The following is a 9,599-nucleotide window of genomic DNA, read 5'->3' as shown; positions in this document are numbered from 1 at the left end:
AATGACCAAGTTAAATAGATTATGACTCAGGTGGAAAAACCATCAGAGGGCGGTCTTTCATCCCCAGTGATCTTCAGGATCCTTTGGAAAGAATTGTTTAGATGACTGGTTCTCCACCTTGGATACACACTAAAATCTCCTGGGAAACAAACAAACAAAAACTGTGCCCAAGCCCTACCCCAGACAACAAAGTCAGCATTTGCTGGGGTGGGAACCAGACATCAGAATTTTTATCACCCCAGGTGATTATGATGTGCAGCCAAGGTTGGAAATCACTGGTTTATAGCCTGACAAAGATCTGAATTAATACGTGCTTTACTTACCATGGAAGTATGGGGCTGTGTCCTAGCAAGCCCAGTCTCTGCAATAAAGTTAACTTAGCAGTTGCTCCTTATTTTAGGATGCTGAATGAAAAGAAGAAAATGAAAGAAAACTACCTTACAAGATAAAAAAACAAAAAGTGGTGAAAAGAGTTTGGGCAGGTAGCTACACGCACACACGCATGCACTCACCACTCTTGTTCTCAAGCATTCTCTCTTTATGAAATCCCTCAATGTAGTTCATTCAGTAAGCATTGGTTGAGAGTCTACTATGTACCAAACACTGGGCTAAGGACCAATAATTCATAACACCCAACAAGCTCATTGTTTCAGGAAAACAACACTGTTTCCAAAAAAAACTCAATAAGAGATTCCAGTTTTTCCTGCTAACCCTGAGGCATCCCTACTGGCTCTACTAGTCCATTAAAGAAACAGTGCTTGGATTATTCTCAGCATTGGTCTTGGGTAAAGGGTGTGAAGATTCATCGTTGTTGCCAAGAAACAAATCTTAGAAGGACAGTTTAGCTATTCCCTCTCACCCGCATGTCTGCCTAAGGAAGCAGCTCAGTGATGTACCTTCTAAGGGCATGGTCAAGTGTGTACCAATCTCAATACTCACACTTTGCTTTTTGTTTTTTGTTTTGTTTTGTTTTGTTTTGTTTTTTTCCTGAACACAACTCTTCAAGCAAATTCAAAGCAGTATTTAATTAACTTTGCTTTCTAATTGTCACTGAGAAACATGCCAGTTGAGTAAGGTTTGGAAAGAAAAAGTACTTGGTTGTGGAGTTGACCTCGGATGCCAAGAAAGTGAAGGTCTTAGGTTTTTTTTTAGATGTTATGAAATCTTTGAGTCGGCAGTAATGCTCCATTTTTGAACCTCCCTATCAGTATATGTCTTCTAATTCCTTTCTCTGTGACCCTAGACTCCGTTGTATGGCCCAGCTACCTCTGCAAGCCCTCCACATTTTCCTAAAGCATTTCCTCTATCAGGCACTTTCACAGGGAAGCCTGGCTTTCCCCTGGGGACCACACATCCCACAATCTTCCCTGGTACAAACACTCATATCTTGGGATCAGGAAGCAAAGTCCCCATTCCTAGTCTCTCTCCTACCTTTGCTCCTTCCAAGCCTTTCTTCCTTCAACACCTTCAGTGTTCCCTTTAGAGATTTACCCTGTCTCGCTGTGCCCTTCCCGAACCATAGCTACCCCCACCACCCCTGCTAGGCATGGTCTTCTTGTTCGCTCTAACCCCACTGCCCCTCTGTACATCTTCATAGTCCATGCCAGGGGCAGCTCGCACATTCCTGACATCTTCCCTCTCCTCTTGTGGTCCACACACATGGTCACACTTTAGGTGTCATCACCACCAGGAACTGCTCCTGCTGGAAAGTACTGGACACCGAAATTCTTCCCTCTGGCTATGGAGTCTTATCCCTGTTCCTCCTAAACCTAATTTTCAATGTCACAACCTCCAATCATTGCACCTCTCCCTAACCTTCTATTTCATCAGCCTCTCCCTCCCAGTATCAAAACTGTCCCAAAGGTAGAAAATACATTGACAATTAGAAGAGTAGTTCAAATGTTTCTGGGTGAGGAGACGAAAATAATTAAGCCCTGAACCAGAGTGCTAGAGGGTTCCCATCTATCCCAAGTTTGGACACAACCTCTACATCCGTGCATCAGTCTGTGACTGACGCTAGCATGTAACACTTCTTCTCCAAGACTATAATGTAATGGATGCCACTGGGTCCCAACCAGATCCCTTTTGCCAGCCAGTGCTCCTGTCACCTGGCCGCCATTTTGTCTGACAGTTCAGTGGGGAACCATGCAGCACCCCACCTCCAGCCAGCGCACACCTCAGGTGTGACACACTGGCATAAGATACAAAAAGACAGGACATGAATTTTGTGGTGTAATTTTTCCTCCAGAACTTCTGCCATAGGATCAGAGTGAATCTAATCTCTAGCTGAGACTACATGACTGGTGAACAGGTTTCCATTCCCTGTCCTTCCTCTCTCAAGGAGAGGAAACCCTCTCCTCTCCTCCCCATCCAAAAAAATTCCCCGGACAAGAACCCCTGTCTGCAGCACTGCTTCTGGGGAAGCTGACCAAGACCAGGTGTCTTCATATCTCACCCAAGATCTCTCATTGATTTTGCTTTCTAAACAGTCCTTGGCAATTCTTGGAAATACTCTCCTTTAGATTAACTTTTCCATCAGTTTACCAAGGCCAATGAAAACTCCCCTGGGTATTTAGATTGGAACCTTTAGAACTGACACATTCATTGGGGGAAATTGTCATCTTCACATTAGGAACCAGAAACATGTTTATCTTACATGGCCCTCAGTAGAGTTTATAGATAGAAAGAAATGGAGAAAGAATGAAATAGAAAACAAGTTTTGGGGCGCCTGGGTGGCGCAGTCGGTTAAGCGGCCGACTTCAGCCAGGTCACGATCTCGCGGTCCGTGAGTTCGAGCCCCACGTCGGGCTCTGGGCTGGTGGCTCGGAGCCTGGAGCCTGTTTCCGATTCTGTGTCTCCCTCTCTCTCTGCCCCTCCCCCGTTCATGCTCTGTCTCTCTCTCTGTCCCCAAAAAATAAATAAACGTTAAAGAAAACAAGTTTTATGTTTGTGATCAAAAATAAAACAAGTATGCCACTATCACTGCTTCCATTCAAAATTAAACCAGGGCTTGGAGGGAAAGAACAGAAAAAAATAAACAACAACAAAAAAAAAACAATTCAGCAAATGTGATATAGCAATTGAATAATTAATTAAGTTTCAAGACCCAAAGTGAACTAAAATTATCATTCACACAGGAATTGACACATATGTTATAAGAATTTAAAAGTGAGTTTAGTAAAATTACTGAATGTAAGGTCTCTATAAAAAAATCAAATATTGTTTATACACTAGCAACACAATGAAATGCAAAAAAATGAAAAAATTTTTAAGTATATGATTTGATAGAGTACCCCAAACCATCACATACCTACTAAAAATGAAAGATGTGTAAGCCTCCACATAGAAAAGATCAAACATAATACAGGAAAATTAGGAAGACCTAAATAGATGGAGGAATGCTTTATTTATGGTTTAGAAGACTCAATATTGCCAAGATGTCAACTCTCTCAAAATTGATCATTGCAAACTCGGTTGAAATCCCAGGAGGTTTTTTTTGTTGTTGCTTTTCAAATATTTGAGAAGCTGATTCAGAGCTCTGAGAATAACCAAAACACTCTTGGAGAAGGAGGAGGAGGAGGAGGTAAGACCTGTTCTATCAGGTAGCAAGACTTGTTAATAAAGTGTGGCAAAGGATAGGGCAAAAGAAAGGCCTAGAAAGGTGTCTGTGCATATCTGCACACTAGATTTTTTTTTTAAGTATTACTGCAAAGCAGTGGGGGAAAAGTGATATTTTCCGTAAACTATGCTGAGACAGTTGGATATCCATTGGGAAAAAATAAATCTTGACTACTGCCTCATACCACATGCAAAACATCAACCCTAAATGACCTGCAGAGCTAAATGAAACACAACAAAAACATTAACATTAATAGTAAAGATTAATAAATTGGACTACACAAAAGGTAAAAAGTTTCATTAATCAAAATGCATTATTAAAGTTGAACATACACATATCCCATGGCCCAGCATTTCCACCTCAGATATACACCCAACAGAAATGTGTGCTCATGGGCACCGAAAGACACGTCCAATGGTAGAACATAGAAATAAATTATGGTGTAGTCACACAATAAAATACTATACAGCCATAACGAGAAATGAGCTAAAGCTAGAGACAACAAAATGGGTGGGCATCAAAAACAATACTGAAGAAAAGGAGCCAAATACGAAAGAATAGAACTGTGGGGGTCTATTTATAAGAAGAAGTTCAAAAGCAGGCAAAACTAAACTACAATGCTACAAGTTGGCATACCGGTTATATTTTGAAGAGGATGAGGAAAGTAAAAATCGGAAAGCGATGCAAGGGAGGCCTTGAAGTAATGATGATGTTATACTTTTTTTTACCTGGATGGTGGTGGCATAGATGTTCACTGTTTGCCAATTCATTGAACTGTATGTTTATATATTTTTAATATTTCCATATTTGTGTTACTCGTCACACAAAACACATTTCTTTTTAGACTTATTCAGGTATTTTATAGTTTTGATATTCTTGTGAACAGAGTCTTTGGTTTTTCCATTCATTCATTTATTCAACAAGTACTATTTGAGCATTTTCTCCAATGTCAGATAACTGGTTTAAGTACCGAGGAACAGCAATGAATAAGATGTAAAACATCCCTTCTCTTGTCAGATTTATATTCTACAAGAAAATATCAAGTAGAACTAAGTGCTATGAAGTTTTAAAGAATGTTGAACTTGCAAATAGTTATTACTGCTGTAAAAACAACTTTTTAAAAAAATTTTGGATAACTAGCCAACTACCTTGAAGAACTTTCTTCTTTACTAAACTGTCAGCTAACTCATTTGGATTTTTTAGAAAGATGATCGTAAAATCTCTGCATAATGACTTGATCTCTCTTTACCAATATTTATTCTTCTGGGGGAACTGTTGCCCCGTTTAATGGAAGGCACTTAATTTCAAATATCTGTGCACATAGATCAACAAGCATAGCAATAAGCCACCATTTGTTTTGCAAGCTGCACTTAACTATGCCAACAGAATTGGGCATTCTTGATCCAAGACACATTGCCTTCCTATAGTAACCTGTCATTTTTAGCCCAGAATTCCTATACATTTCAGTATGAACAGAAAAAGTTGCCCAACAAATGTGCAAAACTACCATAAGAAAATAGTGAAAATCAAAACTTTTCAGTTAATGAAAATAATCCCCAAGAAATCAACCATGAGCCAAAAGAAAACAAAACAAAAACCAAAACCAAAAGCTGCTGCATACTACCTAATGAATTAAATACCATTTGAAAAGCAATTGTGAACAGGAAGAATGTTTCAAACCATAATTTCAAAACAGAATGGAAATGAACAACAACAAAAAGGAATACGTGTCATGATTATCTTTGTTCCTGTTACTGATACAGGCTTTGATTAATTTTTTCATCTGATTGTTACTGTCCTCACTTTCCTTCTTTTAATGTTTCTCTGGTATTTCCTCTTCTCTGTCATTACTCTAATCTTCCTATTGTTATTACTATGTCCTAGTAATAGTCTATAAATAAACCTTTCTCTTTTTAATGCAGTCTGTCTTGTAACTGTGCAATTTAACTTATCCACATTTCTAGGACCTAGTCTTTTTTTTTTAATGTTTATTTTTGAGAGAGAGAGAGAGAGAGAGAGAGAGAGAGAGAGAGAGACAGCACAAGTGAAGGAGGGGCAGAGAGAGAGGGAGACATAGAATCTGAAGCAGGCTCCAGGCTTTGAGCTGTCAGCACAGACCCCAACGCAGGGTTCGAACTCAGGAACCTCAAGATCATTCTAGGACCTAGTCTTATTTGGACTTATTTACCACCTTGTTTTACATGTTGGCTATTTTTTTTTTCAACGTTTATTTATTTTTGGGACAGAGAGAGACAGAGCATGAACGGGGGAGGGGCAGAGAGAGAGGGAGACACAGAATCGGAAACAGGCTCCAGGCTCTGAGCCATCAGCCCAGAGCCTGACGCGGGGCTCGAACTCACAGACCGCGAGATCGTGACCTGGCTGAAGTCGGACGCTTAACCGACTGCGCCACCCAGGCGCCCCTTAAGTAGCTTTTGGCTATTTTTTTTTTCAACGTTTATTTAACCACCTTGTTTTACATGTTGTATACACTATGCTTTCTTGTTTCTTTTTTCTTCTTCATCACATTTTTTTGAATTGATCAAGTACTTTTCATTCTTTTTTCTCCTAATGTTTCAGCAAGTATGTATCCTATCTCAGTTCTTCAACTGGTCAACCTTTGGTTTAACACAAATGTTAGGGGCTCCTGGGTGGCCTCAGTCAGTTAACCAAATCCAACTTCAGCTCAGGTCATGATCTCATGGTTTGTGAGTTCGGGCCTCGTGTCAGGCTCTATGCTGACAGCTCAGAGCCTGAAGCCAGCTTCAGATTCTGTGTCTTCCTCTCTCTGTCCCGCCCCACTCACACTCTGTCTGTCTCTCCCTCAAAAATAAACAAGCATTAAAAAAAATTTTTTTAACACAAATGTTAAACATAATGTCTAAAGTGAATCCCTCTTCACTCCTCAACCCTACCACCTCCCACTTCTCATGTTGAGATCGTCTGAATCTTCATTTTTTTAATAATTAATTCTAATTTAAGCTTTAATCCCATTTGACTCTTGTTTTTTTTTTTTTTCTTTTTTGGCATCACGGCTATTCATAGCTCACAATTTCTTCTCTGATTCATCTTTAAAAATTTTTTTGCAGTAGAACTTCTAAACATTCTTTAGCTTACAGACAGTCTCTACAAGTCCCTGCTCATGCATTTTGCTGTCCGCCTTTACTAACAGTTTGTATGGTACACACTCTAATTGCATTTCCTTTTTCTCAGAATTTAAAAATATTGCCCTGTGTCATCTTGCAGGGCCCACGAGCAACCTAAACTCTATCTGACTCTCATTCTGTTTTATGAATTCTATCTCTTTTGACTCACAAATCTTTGAGAATACTCCCTTCTTTCCCTGATCTTCCATAATTTTGCCACGGTGTGAAGTGTAGTTTTCAATGGGCCCTTCCAATCTGTGTGAATTTGTTTCAGTTTTGTATATTTTCTTTTCCTATATCTTGGAGTACTTCCTCCCCTCAGCTCTCTTTGTCCCTGAAATGCTCACCAATGAATGTTGGAGCTTCTTCAACTACAGTATTTTAAATGTGCTTTCTTTCTCTTTATCCTTCTATTCTACATGTTGTAGAATTTCACGGCTCAGTCTTCCAGCTGACTCATTGGCTGTGTTCATTCTGCTATTCAGTCAGCTTACTGACCTCTTGTAATAATTAAGTTTATTTCCAGGAGCTTTAAATAAAATCTTAACTTCCTATTTTTATTTTATATTTCTTAATGTATTTTATTTGATCTATTAACTCTATCAAAGTTGATTTCTGAATTCTTTCATGCGGTTATTTCCTTCACACATTTGGTAATCTATGTCATGTGCTTATCTCTGTATTTGAGATTCCTCATTAGACTGTGGATGCTCTTTTGTGGTTACCACCTCCTGCTTTAGCAACTTAGGAGTGAGAGACTCTGCATGTGCTTCCTGGCAAGGCTGCTAGCAGCTTATACCCCATGAGTGGGAACTTGGCCATCTTGGTGACAGTGGCAGTTACCTGAGGACATGACTCTGCCCCTGTGTCTCAAGTGGACCCACTTACAGCTGGGGGCAAAGACCTCTGCCACTCAATGCCTGGCACAGGGCTGGGCCAGGAAGATGCACACCTGCCCAAATCCTCCTACTGAATTACTCAAACTTGCCACCATGATGGTGGCCCACCTGGTACTTCCCCTGGCCTCTGAATTCTCCACCTCGAGGCTCAAAGAACATCGAAACCCAAAACTTCCTCTCAAGTAAGTCCTTGACCATCAAAGTTCATGCTTGCAAAATAAAAAATTGGAAGTAAATGACGTCTTGTATTCTTTATTTCTATTTGAAAGGATATATTGGGCAGTGGTTACAAATCCATGTTATAACATCCAGCCAGACTGCCTGGTTCAAAATCCTAGTTCAACCATTTGCAACCTGGGTGACTTTGTAAGTTACTCTCTCTGTGCCTCAGTTTCCTCACCTGTTAGCTATGGACACTAATAATAACCTGCCTCTGAGGATGATTGAGAGGATTAAATGGGTTAACACACATAAAGGTCTTTGATCAATACCAGTGCACATAAGTACTCAAGAAATACCAAGAACTATTACTCTTCCAATTCAGAGATTTCATGACTGTAGTCTTATTCTGGATATGGAAATTCATCCGTGCCTGGACATGATATTAACAACAGCAATAACAACAACAAAAAAATAGTGCCAAAGGGAAGAGTCACAGCTGCCAACAGTTTGGGGACATAATTAGAATTTAAAATCAAGTATTTCTCTTCTTCCTTTGATTGTCAGTTGAAATCATATTTTTACAATTACCTTACCTTTTGGAGCCTTTGACTGCATTGGATTCTACTCAAAGCAACATGAATTTAGTTTCAATTCCTTTGGTGTTTATAGCATGGTGCTAGGTGTTGGATATTAAACATACAATGCTCACATATGCAGAGATACAGCCAGGAAGGATTTTCTGTTGCATTTGCAACTTGATTGGGCAAGAAATTCTTTAATCATATGTTTCCCCTCAAACCTGTAGACTAGGTTTCCTTGTCTTCAGAAATTTAATACAACAGGAATGTCTGGGGACCCTCTGTTTATCCTTTGTAAGTGAACAATTTTCTTTTTTTGCCCAAATTCTAAGAGAATTATCTTCTCAACCTTTTATTTTTATAATTGTTTAGCAAGCCAATTTTTGCTTACTTTTCTTGGAAATTGATCTATGTAATCAGGTGACTATCCATGTTAAGAAAGTTTTCTTTAATTGTGTCTTTGGTTATTAATTTCATGCCAATTAATATGCTTGCTTTCTCAGAAACACCATAATTCTTAGGTCTTCTACAGCTGCAGATTTCCCTTTTATTATTTCCTGTATATTCTAAGACAAATGCTGAAACACACCCTAGTCATCACTAATCAAGTTTTCCAGTGCATCAGTTCTGCTTCTTTACTGCCTCTAAAATCTATTTAAATTTTGATATTATATTTTTAGTCCCCTGGAAATCTTTTTATATTTCATTCAAATTCTTTCACATCTCATCACAGTTTATTTTCATAGATCTCTGCTCCAATTCCATAGATGCATGCCTTCCTAAAATCTGTCAATCATACCAAAAAGTTTTCTAAAGTTCTCTTCTGGTGCTTGCCACGAATCATTTTCTGAAGTCTCACTTTTTTTTCCTATAGTATGATGTATTTATTCCTTATTTGGCATTAGTTGTTTGTTTTTTCACAGCTGTATATATATTTTTTCCCTATTTCCTTAACCTTGAACCTGGGATGATCTCTTTAGAACCTATGTGTGTCAAGAAAAGGTGTGTGGGTTTCCACCAACTCCACTGTTGTGCATCTGGTTGCTTCTCAAATCCTTTCACTCACCTGTAGCTAAAACATTGTTCGAAGCACCTGATGGGTAACATTATTTAGGAGGGAAACAGTCAATGAAAATGTGATAATTCCTAAATTAAATGTTAAGTCTACAGAATGAATGGGTAAAAGGTGTGTGCC

The sequence above is a fragment of the Puma concolor genome, chromosome D3 (genome assembly GCF_028749965.1).
Source record: "Puma concolor isolate L17-30 chromosome D3, mPumCon1.1.hap2, whole genome shotgun sequence".
Classification (NCBI taxonomy): Eukaryota; Metazoa; Chordata; class Mammalia; order Carnivora; family Felidae; genus Puma; species Puma concolor.
The sequence above is the reverse complement of the archived record's forward strand: the minus strand, read 5'-3'. Positions refer to the sequence as shown.